Source organism: Narcine bancroftii, chromosome 10, assembly GCF_036971445.1.
Source record: "Narcine bancroftii isolate sNarBan1 chromosome 10, sNarBan1.hap1, whole genome shotgun sequence".
In the NCBI taxonomy this organism is placed as follows: domain Eukaryota; kingdom Metazoa; phylum Chordata; class Chondrichthyes; order Torpediniformes; family Narcinidae; genus Narcine; species Narcine bancroftii.
Genome location: NC_091478.1, coordinates 45446501 through 45463376, shown reverse-complemented (window position 1 = coordinate 45463376; position 16876 = coordinate 45446501). Strand labels below are relative to the sequence as shown.

General features: G+C 38.6%; 1 protein-coding gene and 1 long non-coding RNA gene across 9 annotated transcripts in view; one reads left to right on the top strand and one right to left on the bottom strand.

Moving 5' to 3' along the window:
- The window catches only part of mypn (myopalladin), a 301418-nt gene that overhangs the window by 70113 nt on the left and 214429 nt on the right, over window positions 1-16876 (bottom strand). Inside the window, exon 1 of one of the 5 annotated variants that reach the window (XM_069900833.1) lies at window positions 1802-1971. The exons of the other annotated variants lie outside the window; for them this stretch is intronic. The gene's annotated coding sequence lies outside the window, so the exon portion shown is untranslated. Of the gene's footprint in view, window positions 1-1801; window positions 1972-16876 lie in introns of those variants that run through there. 5 annotated transcript variants of the gene reach the window in all.
- LOC138744518 (uncharacterized) overlaps window positions 2142-16876 on the top strand; it is an 83105-nt gene continuing 68370 nt past the window's right edge. For 3 of the 4 annotated variants that reach the window (XR_011345595.1, XR_011345596.1, XR_011345598.1), the window contains exons 1-2: window positions 2142-2283; window positions 10744-10777. This is a non-coding gene — a long non-coding RNA (uncharacterized lncRNA). Of the gene's footprint in view, window positions 2284-2897; window positions 2985-10743; window positions 10778-16876 lie in introns of all 4 variants that reach the window. The other variant, XR_011345594.1, reaches the window with a different exon arrangement.

Below are 16876 nucleotides of genomic sequence, written 5' to 3'. Positions count from 1 at the left end.
AGAGGGCTTTAATAAATGAGAGTAAGAATCGGTTGGTATTTGAAAATCTCGAGAATGAGGAAGTGATATCAGATAACCGAGAGAAGGAGAGTTAAATGTAGATGGGGTTGTTAATTCCAAATCAGGAAAGATTAGCATCAGAGATGCATTGCAAATGTGTTGGAGGACTGATTTGATGTGATTGATCGCTAAATATGAGTAAAGAGGGATTGTTGTTCCAGGTGTAATCATATTCTTCAAGTGAGAAAATATCAGATTGCTTTCCTTAGAACCAGGTTACTCAAGTGATCAAAAAGGAATTAGCTAACCAAGACAGTACAATATTAACCGTTAAAATGTACTTGGTTATAAGAATTTTTTTCCAAGAGCATGCTTCAGACTGAGACTTTTATCAGCCAATCAGAGGCAGATCTCAAAAGTTTCTAATTTTATAAATTTAGACATACAGCACGGTAACATACCATTTCGGCCCAAGAGCCCAAGCTGCACAATTACTCTTAACTAACCTACACCCTCAGTACGTTTCGAACAGTGGGAGGAAACCAGAACGCCTCTAGCCAAAACCCACGCAGACACTGGGGGAGAAGGTACAAACTTCTTACAGTCAGCATGAGGTACGAACTCTGGTCCCGATCGCTGGCGCATTACAGCTTTACACTAATCGCTATGCCAGCTGAGCCACCATATGTAATTGTTATTTCATACATAACAACTATCAAAATTTGATTTGCTATAAACATACCAAAATACACAGTTACAAGTCTGATACTTAAACATTTGTGTGATAAGATCAAGCGACCAGTGAGTTTGCAGAATGAAGAGGGTGGAGAAGAAACTTTGATTTGCTTTTTGAGGAATACAGGAGTCAGAGTGGTAGAATCAGAGAATCATAAATGGGTGCAGAAGTGGATTCAGGTCTTCAAGGCTGCACCACCACTCAATATGACCATGGCTGATCATTGCAATCTCAGTACTCGATTCCTGCTTTTTCTCCATACTCCCTGATCCCTTTAGCCAGATGGGCTACATCCAACTATCTTTTGAATATATCTAATGAACTGGCCTCCACAACTTTCTCTGGGAGGGAGTTTCACAAGCTCACAACTCTCAGAGTGACAAGGTTTCTCCTCATCTCAGACGTAAGTGGCATCCCCTCATCCTTAGAATGTGAACCCGTATACTGGACTTTCCCAACATCGAGATCATTCTTCCTGTATCTGCCCAGCCAAAATTTTATTTTTCTCAATGAGATCCCCTCTCATGCTTCTAAATTCCAATGAGAATAACTCTAGTCTATCCAGTCATTCATCACACATCAGTCCTGCCATTCCAGGAATCAGTCTGGTGAACCTTTGCTGCACTCCCTCAATAGCTAGAGTGCCAACCCTTACACTAGGAGACCAAAACTGTCCATAATACTCAAGGTGTGGCCTCACCTAGGCCCTATACAACTGCAGTAAGACTTCCCTGCTTCTAATTCAAAATCGTTCAGTGCAAATCAGCAACATTATTTCCTCCATGCTGACCATCCACACGAGCACCCTGCGTGCTTAGTCCCCTGCTCTGTTCCCTGTGCGCAGCCTAGTTCAGCTCCATCTACAAATTCTCTGATAACACCACTGTTGTTGTCCTAATAACTGAAAATGAGACAAAATGCAGAATTGAAAACCTGGTTGGGGTGGCGCCAGAACAACAATCTTGCTCTAAGCGTTCCTAAGACCAAGGAGCTTTTTATAGATTTTGGGAAGAAGAGGCCACTCATCTGCCTACATTGATGGGTTGAAAGTGGTGAGGTGAGTACCTTCAAGTCCTTCAGAGTTCAAATTTCAGAAAATCTCTCAGGGTGCCAGCAGATTAAGGCAACTATGAGGAAGGTTCTACTTCCTAAGGAGTTTGAGGAGATTTGGCCTGCCAGTGAATACTTTATTAAACTTCTGCAGACACACTGTGTAAAGTAGCCTGGCTGGTTGCAACACAGCCTGGTTTATGAATTTAACTGGCCAGGAATGCAGATGACTCCAGAAGGGAGAGGCTCTGACCTCCCAATCATTGAGGACACACATGTGAATTGTTGCATCATGAAGTCAGCCAACATCATAAAGGAGCCCCATCACCTGAATCACAGCCACTTTTCACTACTACATTTGGGTAGAAGCCTGAAGACCAGCACCTCCTGGTTCAAGAACAGTTTCTTTCCATTTTCCTTCAGGCTCTTGAAACTCCTCTTGTTAAACCAAATGGGGCCTGAACTGACACCACAAAAGGATTTTGACACTATTGCAGGTCACTCTTGTTTGAACAAGGACAACTGTGAATATTATTATCTATCTAGTGTTTGTATTTATTGTCCCTTTTTAATCCAGTTAGGAATACTACTGTAATTATTTGTTTTGACCAAGTACCTGCTCGTAAGAATTTTGGTGCGTATGTACCTTGTGCAACATATATGATAATAGATTCATGATAATTATATTCTCACATTAAAGACTTTCTTCACCACCTTCTGGACCTATATTCCAAACTTCAACGTGAGTTAATGCACCCCGAACATTTTCACTTCCATTTTCCAAATTTATCACCATTTACATAATAATCTGCCTTCTTGTTATTGACTCCAAAATGGATAACCTCATGTTTATCTATATTATACTGCATCTGACATCGATTTGCCTACTCTCCTAATCTGTGCAATAACCCTTCAGTATCTTGGAATTTTCCTTACAGTTCACACTAGCGCCCAGCTTAGTGCCATCTGAAAATGTTGGGATATTACATTCAATTCCTTTGTTTAATGCAAATAGTAGTTGTCCCAGCACTGAACCTTGTGTTACTCCACTACTTTTCAATTTCGAAAGAACCCATTTATTACCACTCTTTGCTTCCTGCCTACCAACCAGTTCTCTATCCTCGTCAAGAACAGTTAAACACAAAAGCCTGCAGCACCCTGGATGAAGTAAAACCACAGCGCTGAAGAATCTTCGCTGGTCAGTGTACTTTATAGAGCAAAGATACATAACCAACGTTTCGGGCTTGAGCCCTTCATCAAGGTATAAAAAAATGTAGGCAGGTGCCTGAACATGTAGTCACACTGTAATGATTCGGTTCAAACAGAATGATCGTGCTTGTGGATGGTACAACAGTAGTTGGCCTTACCAGCCACAATAATGAATCAGCTTACAGAGAGGAGGCTGGGAGGCTCATAAAATGGTGTGAGAACAACTGTGACATTCCCCCCATTTTCCTTTAAAATGATGTTTATTGAGTTTTATCCTAGAGTCATACATTATAAATCCATATAAATTAAATATAATATACATTTGGATTGGTATCATATCATATAGAAATAATAATATATGGATTCATATTCCAATCTAAACATAGAGTGAATAGTAAAAAAAGAAAAGGAAAAATAAAAAATGATCTAACCCCATCCACCAACCAAGGGTGAAATTGATATTCAAGCAGTCTTGAAATCGAGCTACAGCCTCCAGAGATCTGGTGAAACGTGCCCATTTACTGCATCCCTGCGCCTTGATCATTCCAATTATGAAAGTAAGCTATAAATGGACCCTAAGTCTTATCGAAAGAGATCTTAATCTTCCTAACATTATGTCTGATTTTATTTTCTAAACTTAGAAAGGACATAATATTCAGAAGCTATTGTTTATGGGTGGATGGAAAGTCCTCTTTCTATTTAAGCAATATTCCTCTTCAAGCTAAGATCTTTCTGGTTATAAAGTTAATTGGGGGAAAAAGTGAGATTATGCCCTTAGCTGTGGGTGATTATACAGATTGTAAAACAGTCATAAAGTTTAGATGGCCAGACATAGGTATCAAATATTTAGGTATTAGAATTGATAATGATTTTAAAAATGTATATAAATTGAATTATTTACCCTTGCTTAATAGAATTGTTGCTGATTTTTTTTTAAAAAATACCTATTACTTTAATTAATAGAGTAAGCTGTGTTAAAATGAATATTTTACCTAGATTTCAATATCTTTTTCAATCAATTCCAATTCCTTCAACATTTTTTAAGGATTTAAATATGGTGGTTAGGAAATTTTTATTGAAATATAAAATGTCCAGGGTTTCTTTGGAAACATTGACTTGGAAATATGAGTTAGGGGCTTTGCATCTTTCTCATTTTAAGAATTATTATAAAGCAGCTCAATTGAGATTTATAAATGCATTGTTTAATTTAGTTAGTATTCCAGCTTGGGATTCTGTTGAATTTAATGCAATAGGGGATTATGGATCCCCAGGATTTTATTTACAAATGGAATTCTAAGTTGTTATTTTGATGTAGAGAATCAACTATTTTGAAACATTTAATTGAGTTATGGAACAATATTGATAATGAAATTGGTAGTAAGGTTTAATATCTAGGAAAATGCCTCTATGTCAAAATAGGCTTATTCCTTTTTCAATGGATAACCAATTTTTGAAGATTTGGAGATCGAAGAGGATTGAAGATTGTTTTGAGGATGGGAGATTTATAACATTTGAAAGAATGAGGGAAAAAAATTAATGTATAGTAATACTCTTTGTTATTACCAAGTTAAAGCTTTTTTTAAAATCTGGCAAAATAGGTCTTACTTTGATGTTACTTACTCAAAGTGAATTAGAATTACTGATTTGTAACACTACAATAAATAAATTTATTTCAGTAATGTATAACTTACTTCAAACTAAGGCCCCCACAATTGGGGTGCATAAATCAAGACTAAGATGGGAATTAGATTTAAATACTCAAATAAGTGAAAAGGATTGGATGGATTTTTCTAATAAAAAAATGACATAAATGTAAGATATAGGCTATTTCAATATAACCTTTTACATCAGTTATATTTGACTCCACAAAAATTAAATAGATTAAATCCTACCATATCAGATTTATGTTTTAGGTGTAAATCTGAGGTTGGCACTTCTTTTTATTCAACTTGGCAATGCCCTAAAGTTAGACAATTTTGGTTAGGGAACGAATCACAAGGGCCAAATTCCCACAGGACCTGATGTTATTTTTATTGAGTAATATTAAGGTTATAAGGCCAAAATTAAATTTAAATATTTATCAAATTGAATTTGTGTTAATTGCTTTAGCAGATTCTAGGAAATGTATAGCAATATCATGGAAGTCAGAAATAGATGTAGGTATGGAAAGATAGCCACAGAACTTAGTCATCGTAAACCATTAGAGAAGATTATATAATCTGCAACAGAAATATCATGATTCTTGGAAAATATGGAGCTAATATTTACAAAATTTTGGTTTGCATATATGATTGGCTCTCTGAAGGTTTCACTTCTTGGTAACCTCCAACTTTATTGTATAAATGTTTTATTTTCTTGGCATTCATGTTTTTTCTTCTGTTTTCTTTCTTTTCTTTTCTTTTTCTTTTTTAGGGGTGGGGGCTGGGAAGATGGGAGGGTGTGTTGAGGGGAATGGGAAGATATATAGCACATACATAATTTCTTGTGAAATAATTTACAATTCAATGTAATGTAATTATATTGTGGAAAAATATTTATTATAAAATATTCAAAACAAAAAAAGAAAATGAAAAGTCCTGTTTTTTGTTAGACGTTAAATATACATATTCTTTCTTTAGACACTGAAAAAGCATTTAATAGAGTAGAAGGGGAATAACTATGTGCCACTTTAGTAAAATTTAATTTTGGACCAGATTTTATTCAATGGATAAAGCTTTTAAATATGTCTCCAATAGCATCAATTCATACTAATTCTCAACAATCAAAGTTTTTAAAATTTCAACAAGGCATGAAACAGGGTTGCCCCCCTAAGCCCTCTGCTTTTTGATTTAGTGGTTGAGCTGCTAACTATTGATATACAAGCAAATGAAGATATTAGAAGCCTGTTTAGAGGACCTACTGAACATAGGTTATTTCTATGTGCTGATGACTTTTGACATTTTGTGTCTACCCCAGAGATATTGTCATTTCTTACATGCTTAAGTAAATTCATAGGATATAAACTTAATCTTCATAAGAGTGAACTATTACCACTAAAAGGCCAACTTACTCAATATTCTAATTATCCTTTTAAAATAATGAAAGGCCAATTTAAATATCTAGGTATTATGATAGCTAAGATTTTTTAAAACCTCTTTAAAGAAAACTAGTTTTATTTAATCAGACTAAAACAATACTCTGTGGATGGTTACCACTTTCTATAACTATGATTAATTCGATTAAAATGAATATTTTACCAAAATTTTTATATTTATTTCAATCATTGCCATTTTTTATTTCTAAGTCTTTCTTTGACATGTTGGAATCATCTATTATGGCAAGGAAAGAAACCAAGGATAAATAAAAGTTATCTCCACCCATTTTCCAATTAATTTTACTTGTGTGGGACTGTCCCTTTAAGAGACTAGATTTAAACAAACCTTACAGGTTTTTGGAAAGTGCCTGTGAAAAGGGCTGCAGGTTTCGGAGACGGCATATTCTTGCAGAGTGAAGAAAAAACCCTAGAGAAGCCAGGGGCAGAGATCATTTGACCAACTTCTTAAAAGGACAGTACAGATTTTGTTTGAGAGGCTATTTTAAGAAGGCAGTACAAGAAAAAAACATCTCTTCAACCTCCTTTGTGTGACTGAGAAACCTACTTGGCCTCATTGTGAGGTTATAGATAGAATTGTCAGATTTCCTCCTTTTGCTTACCGAGGGATGAGAAACCACTCCGACTGACCCACGGAAAGGGTTTTAAAAGTTGCAGAAGAAATACTGCCCTCCACTTCAACTGAGCTATAAAAATGATTTTAACTGCAGAAGAACACACTCTTCTAAAAATGACTTTTCTCTGAAGCACCTGCAACAAGGGTTTTCGTGAGTTAATCATCCTTCTATCACCCCAGTCTCTTTCACCCACTTCATGATCTGCTCCTTCCATCTAAGAACGTGGCTCAACCATTTAAAGCCTGCGTGCCTCAACCACCTAAGGCCTGCGTGCCTCAACCATCTATAGCAGTTATTCCCAACCTTTTTCTTTCCACTCACGTACCACTTTAAGTAATCCCTATGCCATCAGTGCTCTGTGATCAGTAAGGGATTGCTTAAGGTGGTATGTAGGTGGGAAGGATGAGAATCACTGCTCTAGACCCAATTGTTTCTGAAATATTTTGCTTGAGAAAAATTGTCACTGGCCCATTTCCTTTGGAGTTATGAAACCGAGCACATAATGAGTCAATTAGGTATGATTAAAACAGTGGCTTTCAAACTTCTTCTTTCTACCCATATACCACTTAAAGCAATCCCTTACTAATCACAGAGCACCTATGGCATAGAGAATACTGAATGGAAAGAAAAAGGTCGAGAACCATTGACCTAAAGCCTGTCTGTCCCACCATTCTAAAGTCTGCGTGTCTCACCATTTTAAAGCCTGCATGTCTCACCATTCATCCATTTAAAGCCTGCGTGTCCCACCATTCATCAAAGGCCTGCGCGCCTCAACCATCTAAAGCCTGTGTATTGCATCAATCTTAAGCCCACATTAGCTCCAAATTTCTGAACATTGAACTTGGAACTGCCTTTCAAGAATTGAGCCTTCAGCTGTCGTGGCTTGGGGTATTACACAATCACCAATATATTTGTGAATAGTTAAAGTTGTATAATTGTATATAAATTTAGTTAAGTTTAGATAAGCTAGTTAAGTTAGAGTAGGTGTTATATAATTGTTGATTAATAATCAAAAATATTATTTAAAATATAACACACTGTCTGAGCTAATTTTATTACTGCTCTTGTGTATGTAACAAAATAACCTGAGTCAAAACGTGGACAAGATAAAGGACATGATTGTGGACTTCAGGAAGATGAGGGTCGACCATTCCCCACTGCACAACAGTTCCATGTTGGAGAGAGTGGAGAGCACTAATTCATGTGCATATAAAGGATGACCTATCATGGACCCACAACACCTCCTCATACAGCACGTTCACTTCCCAGTGAGGTGGAGGAGGAATCGGCCATTTCGACATCCACAGTTTGGCACCGGATATTATGGTTAAAAAAAAACCAAGACTTTTTATCCCTAGGACATTTTGGCACTAACCAAAGCAATCAATATAAAATTATTAATCTAATAAATTAATTGGTTTTATTTAAAATCTTCAGTTTTATGTTTTGTCAGGATTGACAGATTTTTAAATGGCACACTTTACGTTTGTCAGTAAACCACCAGCGACCGGCCCTAATGCTGGGTTCCCGAAGTGTGTGCATTTTGTGGATTGTCTGTGCGCTAGGACTAAGATTACGAGCTGGTGTAACCCAGGTTATACTACGGGTTTTCATATCTCATATCTACAATGTGTTTACTGTGATGATCATGTGATAAATCACATGAACCTAAGTTATTATTTGTATAATAAGTATAAGAAGCGAATAAATTGTAGTGAAATCCACCTAATTATTAGCGCTAAAATGCCCAGTGCTAAACTGTGGCTGGCAAAATTCCAACACTAAATTGTAAATATCTGGCACCAAAATGTCCTAGACCCAGTTGAGGAGGATCCTATGCCTCATGACCTTGACAAATGCCAAAATTTTCCATTGCTGTTCCTTTGTTAGTTCATAACAAAATGTGTTAGTTCATAACACAGGGAATAATTGGATGTCTATCAAGCAGAAAAGTTTCAGTATAAATTGGGCATCAAATTTTCACCCTTGCAAATTAAGTAATTCAGTGAACAACGAGTTCAAAACCCAACCATGATCAGAAGGCAAATATTAACATCTGTTTTCTGAGATTAATGATGTGCTGCTGCCTTAATGCTACTTGATTGAGTTTAACCACAGAAATAGAAATATATGCCTTTTGTCTGTGTGAATTTGTGCGTAGATCAGTGATTGATTATGGAATAATTCTGTTGACAAGGAGAAATGTCAGAAATTTCCCACTGAAACATCACCTGCTACTTTACTCCCAGTTGTAGGCTTCCTTTCTTGGAAAATGGTATAACCCACTATACTTGCAGCCACGATTTGCCAACTTTCTTAATTTTGTTGCCAGTGAAACTGCTTGGGTCCTTAGGAAAAAATAGTCATAGAACAAGTGTGTTTTGACTCATAGTTTTGGAAATGAGCACTGTGTGAAAAGAGAATAATCAAGGAGGCAAATGTCATGATGTTGGTAGTGCAAAACTTAATGACAGAATTGAATGTTTAAAACCAACAATTTGATTGCTCCTCAATAGGGATGTTCATCCCAGTGCAGGCCAGACACAGTACTTGATCTCAATTACAGTGAAAATCATGAGGAGTATTTTGAGTCTGCAATGGGATCTATTGATTTCATAATGATTCAATGACTCAATAACATGCACCTGCTGTTATTCATGCTCTAATTATCATTACATTTCAACCTTCAAAACATACCAAGTCAAGGCACTGGCAGGATTTCTGCGTGTGTGGTAATGGCAAGGGAATATTAACGTTCCCTACTAAAGAATCATCTGTTCAGATTGCAGCAAACACCAATGTCTTGACTGATATGAATTAATTGTGTGTGTGTATTAAGGAGGGGATTTGTCAGAAAATTTAGAGCAAGACAGATTCAATGGAAGCGACCAATAATAGACTTGTCACTGTAGAAATGGTCTCTGTGTTACATGAAACTTGTCTAGAGCCACAAAGTAGGTACTTGCTTAAGTGGTCACCCACTATGTATTAGGTTTCACCAAAGGTAGCCACACCAAGTAACACTGGATGCATGAGGGCAGCAGACAAGCACAGTTCAAGATCAGAGGGATGATACCTGGAACCACGTTGATGCTATGGGTGAGCTGATATTTTGTATTGACAGCAACCACAGATTGGTCACTCAATCCACTTTGTCTGAGTATGATAGAACCCTTCATTTGTTGCTTCCAATTTTGTAATCCTGTCTTTACTGGCTCGAGTGCACAATCTTTTGACGAAAGCCTTCTTGCTCACAATACCAAAATATTCAATACGTATATCTGAGATATATCCTCTCTACAGATTTGTTATACCACTAGTTCCTTCCTTAAATAGTTTGTTTTTTCCCATTGACAAGTCATATAGTCTTGTTTCTTGTCCAAATATTTACCAGTTTCAGTCCATCCTTTTTTTAAAACATTTTGTAGTTTTAGAATTATAAAGATTATATAATGTTTAATTATATAGATCATATAATACACATTATATCTGCTGTAAATAGAAAGTTGTCTACTACTTTCAATATGAAGATCACATTTTAGTTTCCTAATTCTGAAGTCTTGTAAGGGAATCCCAACTACCCTCTAATAACATATTATTTGAAATTTTATGTTTGATTAGATATGAGACATGAGATGGGTCCACTTTCCATTTTTGATGCAGCTATTGTTACCTTTGTCAAGTATTGCTAACAACATTCATTGAAATTGAAGAAATCTGGCTTTAAAATCAAGTGCTCATGCATCTTTCTCCATCTGGACATAACTTGTCTTACTTAATTTCTTTTTCAATGTGCACGATACAACACAGTGACCATCATCCATTGTTTTGCTGATTACAGCTCTCAATCCATAATTAAAATCCTTTTCTATGTACATATTATATCAGTGTGAACTAACAAAGGCATGATGCTCACTCTGTTCGAACATGTAAAATGCTGTTTGCTGGAAAAAAAACTGGAAAACTTTTCTCCCCCTTCAAGAATGCTTTGCCAACTTTTCTGGACATTCCTCCTAACTACTTCCTTGCTTTTCCTACAGGAAGGCCACTGGTGAATGAACAGGCCTCCTGAAGGTAAGGTTTTGGAACGTTTACTAGCTTTTTTTGAAGTGTTTCACTACCTATCAAACTCCCGCTGGATGATTCGAGAGTGCGGAGACACCTGAATCTCATTGAGAATCTCAATAGTGTTTCTCTACTACTGTTGTCCTAAATGTCAAAGGCTTTGTGTGTGTTAACAACTGACCATGGCTGAAAGTCATGGGCCTGAAATTTTTTGAGGAAGCCACAAGCAGGCTAGATCCAGGACAGGTAGTGAAGGTTGTAGATTTGGACTTTCAATCTATTTTGGTTGGCTATCATTTACCAGTGGTGTACTGCAGGGGCCAATGTCAGGCTCAGTTACTTTACATTGCATGTTAATGATTTGGATTGCAGTTTGCAGATGATACGAAGATAGGTGGAGGGGCAGGTGGTGATGAGCAAACAGAGAGGTTGTAGAGAGATTTGGAACAGGTACTTAAATCAGTTGGCCAGGGAGTGGGACCCAAAGTACTAATATTTTTGATGAGAAAGTTGAGGCAAATGCAGAAGTAAAAATGGTCCTAGTGCAGTTGGCAGGACAGGCAGGGGCTGGATGGCAAGTGAGGAAACTGATGGTCTAAACTGCATTTTCATTCACTGACCCCAACAGATAAGACTGGTGAACTGGTGGCATGGACAGGCACATGGGATTGTGATATTATAACTATTATAGAAGCATGGTTGAGGGATGGACAGGACTGACAACTCAATTTGCAAGCTCTCACAAGTACCAGTGGTAATAACCCAATAATCTCTCGGGGACAAATACAGTCAGAAGCATCAAGACAACTGTTCCACTCTGAAAGGTTGCCAAGGAATCTTTAATATCCACTGGGCAAAGCAAAAGGAGCTGTAGTTTAATATCTCATTTGATAGAAGGCATCCCTGTCTGTGACTCAGGACTAACATAACTGTGTCAGTCAGGATATTTATCCTCAGGTCTCCTTCATGGAGATATGCATTTCTTCAAAGTTTATGGACCTGCCTCCAAAACTGTTGTGAAGAAATTCCATGATTATTTCTCCACAGTTTAGCATTAGCTTTTGGTTCAGCTTGGTTGTTCTTTTCCACCACTTGTATGTTCATGTATTTAGTTAAATATCAGTGCTGCTTGCTGAAGTTTCTCTCACTTACTGACAACAGGGGGAATGTCAAAAGAATCTGCTGCTGGTGTGTAACTTGCACACGTCAAGTCATCAGGGCTGAACACTTTAGGACCAATTTAAATTTAGAACCATATCCTTTCATCCATGATGTTCTGATAAAAGTAACCCATTATCCTAGTATTCTATTCACTTTCATAATTGTTTAGTTGCATTGTCTATTTATGTCCTTAAAGGCCATTTATATATTGTACATTTGTGGACCCTTATTCACAGCACACCGAGGTGTAGACTGTACCTTGTTATTTTAAGTACAATTGCTGGGCAGCTGTTTCTCCTGCCTAATTCTAGTTTACATTACTAAGTGATTTTAGGTTAAAGAGTGCAGTAACTCAAGTTGTGCATTGTTTTTCCAATGTATCCATCATAAACTCAGACTTCATCTTTAACAACTTTACTGACAACCTCGCGTTATATCAATGTCTTTCATGGCCAAAAATACATTCATAACGATGCCACATAGCACTGTTCAGTATGAAACTGTTTACTAATACTTGTCTTCACCATATAAAACAGTTCACACTGTCTTTGAATATTTATTTACATTTGACCATCCAGACTGCCCTCATGGGAAAAGAAAGAAACTGAAGAAAATATTGCAAATTGTACGAATAATGCTCATGACTTAATTGCATTCATTCATTTGTTTGGAAGGGTAAGAATAGATGGCTCGGTTATTTAAAAAAAAATCCTAGACAGGCTAATATTAAAAACAGATACACAAAGAATTTGCTAAATTTTCTAATGACCAACATTTGTCATAATTCTAAGTGCACCTATTTTACATATTGCATATAGTGAAAGTTAAAAACCAAAATTCTTTGGTTTCTTTGTATTAGAAGCACGGGTGCATAAATCCAAATTAAAACAATGCGCAGTTGACTACCTTTTATAAACCAAAAGAAAGACACATAAAGTCAGCATGTCTCACAGAAAATGAGTGGGTTATTGGAATAACTCTTAGCTACTCACCATTCTTTTAGACAGTACTTACAAAGAGTTTTGAAGTGTTCTGCGAAGTAATTCTGCTATTTCATAACCTGATGCCTTGTTAGATAGAAAATGAGGCACTGAGAGACTAAACCTCCTGAACAGGAATATTTTGTGCTGTCTCCATAGCCACCATGGTGTTTCCCTACACCAATGTTGAAAACTTAGAAGTATCTTCAAAATAAAACTCTTCCACCAAGAGTAAAAGTCCCTAAATAACTTTTTTTTTAATTCAATTCCTAAACAGCATGGCTCACAGCAGTTAAACTTACTGTGTAGCTCGACAACAGAATCCTTCAGAAACTGCTTTCACTGGCAAAAAAATTTATTTTGTTTAATTTAAAAAAAATGTTCCTATGTAAATGTTTACTGCATGATTTTGATTAATATACTTTCCTTTGAAGATTCATTATGCCTGCTGTCACAGTAAAATCGCGATCTTTTGAATTTTTTGCTTCCTTTGTCCATGGCAAAGTACATCACTGGCAAGTATTTATTTGTGTTTCTTTAATTGGCTTGAGAAGATGATGGTAATCCATCTTCTTGAACTATTGCAGTCCTTCTGATGAAAGAAATCTCACAGTGCAGTTAGGTGGGAAGTTGTTGGGTTCAAGCTAAAAATGTGTGGGAGATGTGTAATTTGGAATGGAATTTTTTTGACCCACGAGCACGTGCTACCCAATTACACCCAATTGACCTACAAGCCCCGGAACGTTTTTGAAGGGTTGGAGGGAACTGGAGACCCCAGGAAAAACCCACGCAGACATGGGGAGAACATACAAACTCCTTACAGACAGCGCGGGATTCAAACCCCAGTCCCAATCACTGGCATTGCAACAGCGATTGTTAACCTGATATCGCCTCAAACCGTGCATCTTGGCGCCTCACAGTTTGGCGGGCAGCAACCTCCTTTGAAGAAGACCGCAGAGCCTACCTCACTGACAAAAGGCAAAGGAGGAAAAACCCAACACCCATCCCCAACCAACCAATTTTCCCCTGCAACCGCTGCAATCGTGTCTGCCTGTCCCGCATCGGACTTGTCAGCCACAAACGAGTCTGCAGCTGACGTGGACTTTTTACCCCCTCCATAAATCTTCGTCCGCGAAGCCAAGCCAAAGTAAGTAAAGTAATGTACCACTCTTGCTGAGGTGGTGTTTCCATGCACTTTCTGAATGTGCACATCTTGGAGATAATGGTTGGGAGTAAGGGAAGTGATGTTGGAATAACCCAAATAAGCAATAGCAGAGGATTTTGCAGACAGTAGATGCTGGAAATATAATGATGGGTATTGGATGTGGTGGGAGGGGAGTGAACATTTATGGTAATGGCACAAAATGAATTTGTAGAACAGCTTTGCCCTTGTTCTAGGGGTTGTTGGCCTGTATTCATCAGGACAGTGAATTTCAGTGCTCCCCTTTCTCTCCTGCTTGGATGCTTCCCCAGGATTGAGGGCGATTGATCTCCATTCAGGTTCTGTGGGTTTGGGGGAGACTAAGACATGCAGGTTTCACTGTTGGCTGGTCAGAAGGTGGTGGACTTCCTTTGCTATTTATGCTGGGCTCTGTAGACTCTCGACATGTAGATTTAGGGTTATCATGTCCACCCGAATTGCTTCCTCTCCATGGTGAGCGGCCATGTGCCAAGAATTTCTGGGTATCAGAGGAGGTGCTGCACTCTATCAGGGAGGTTTTAAGAACATCCTTGAATCTCTGTCCACCTGTTAATTTCTTAGCATGGAGGAGCTTGGAATTGAGTGCCTGTTTTTGAATTCAGGTGATGAATTGCAAACAGAGTGACCTATTGGAGCTCAATTGTGTGAATTGGTTCATTGATCCTGCCTGTGCATTTGGAGGATTTTGCAAAGCACCAATGATACCTCTCCATTGCTTTGAGGTAACAGCTATAAGTAGTTCAAGTCCTGGAAGTAAACAGAGGGGTAGTAAGCAGATTTTCTTTTCTCTCAAATTTGAGATCTTGAGTTTCAAACACACTAAAGAGACAGCTGTTTTGATACTCTGAAGACAATGGCAAATTTCATCATCAATGCCTTCCAGTGCTGACGAATGATCCTCATTTATGAGAAGTGTTGTGCAATTTGATGAGAATGAGTGTGACATGAAGGAGCTACAGGGACCTCCATAATGTATGGGACAAAGACACATTTTTCCTTTATTTTCCCCTGTGCTCCACAGTTTTAAAATTTGTAGTCATACAATTTGCATGTGATTAAAGTGCACATTTCAGATTGTATTGAAGGTTATTTGCATACATTTTGGCTTGACTATGTGGAAATTACTTTTAATACATAGTTCCACCATTTCAGAGCACAATGATGTTTGGGACATTTGGCTTCACAGGTGTTGGTGAGTACTCAGGTATGTTTAAGTGCCTCATTTGGTGCAGGTATAAGAGAGCTAGGCTTGTTTCTAAGTTTTTGATCACCTCTGGAGTCTGTAGTTGCCATTTTTCAACGAGAACCAGAGTTGTGCCAATGAAAGTCAAAGAAGTGATTATGAGGCAGAAAAACAAGAATAAAACAGTAAGAGACATCACGCAAACTTTAGGATTACCAAAATCAACCATTTGGAACATCTTTCAGAAGAAAGAGTGTACTGGTAATCACAAAGGGTCTGGTATTCCCAGGAAGACCTCCACTGCTGGTGACAGAAGAATTCTCATCAGAATGAAGAAAAATCCCCAAACACCTGTCTGACAGATCAGAAACTCTCTTCAGGACAGGTGTGGATGCGTGAATGACGACTGTCTGCAGAAGTTTTCATAAAAAGAAGGAAAGAAAAGGCAGGGATAATTGGACATGGATAGGGCAGGAGAGAGGAAAGGTGAGAATTGATAGGCCTGATAGTTTGGCTCTGTGAATGCAGAGCAGGGGGAAAGAAGATAGAGGTAAGAGAGAGCCAGAGCAATAGGAAAGGAACATTGGGATAGATGTGGGGTGGGGGGGGGGGGGGCATTGCTAATGGAAACAGGAAAAGTCAATGTTAATGCCATCTGGTTGGAGGGAGCCCAGACAGAAGATGAGGTGTTGTTACTCCAATTTTTAGGTGGTCTCAGTCTGACACTGCATGAGATCATGGACAGACGTGTCGGCAAGGGAATGGAGCAGGGAATTGAAATGGGTGGCCACTAGGAGATACCCGCTATTGCAACGGACAAAGCAAAGGTGCTCAACAAAGTGATCTCCCAGTCTGCGCCCAGTCTCTCCCATGTAGAGGAGACCACAGCGGGAGCATCGGATGCAGTAGAGGACACTGCAGATTCACAAGTGAAGTGATGAAAGGACTGTTTGGGGCCCTGAAGGGTGGTGAGGGAGGAGGTGTGGGCTCAAGTAGAGCACCTTCTGGAATCACGAGTAGGTGGCAATAGGGTGATTGGTGGGAAGGGAGGAGTGGATGAGGGTGCGGTCCCTACGGAAGGTGGAGAGGGGAGGAGATATGCCTGGTGGTGGGGGTCAGAAGATGACACGTTGGATGCGGATGCTAGTGGGGTGAATCATGTCCTTGTTGGGCAAGGGAACAGAGGGGACAAGGACAGATGTGCAGGTAATGGAGGATATGTGGGTGAGGCAGAGTTGGAGGGGAAGACATACAGCATGGTAACAGGCAATTTCAGCCCATGAGCCCATACCATCAATTTTCACCCAATTAACGGTGGGAGGAAACCAGAGCCCCCAGGGAAAACCCACACAGACTCAGCAGGAACGTACAAACTCCTTACAGACAACATGGGATTCGAGCCCCGGTCCCAATTGCTGGATTTTTTCCTCTCTTCCCTATCACTCTCTCCTTTCCTCCAGCTCTTCACCCCCTTCCCTCTCCATCCATAGAGTTATCCCACTTCCCCCATTTACAGTTGTTCCCTCCCTCCCTTATTCACTTATTACCTCCTGCCAGTGGGCCTGTGCACCTCCACCTGCCTA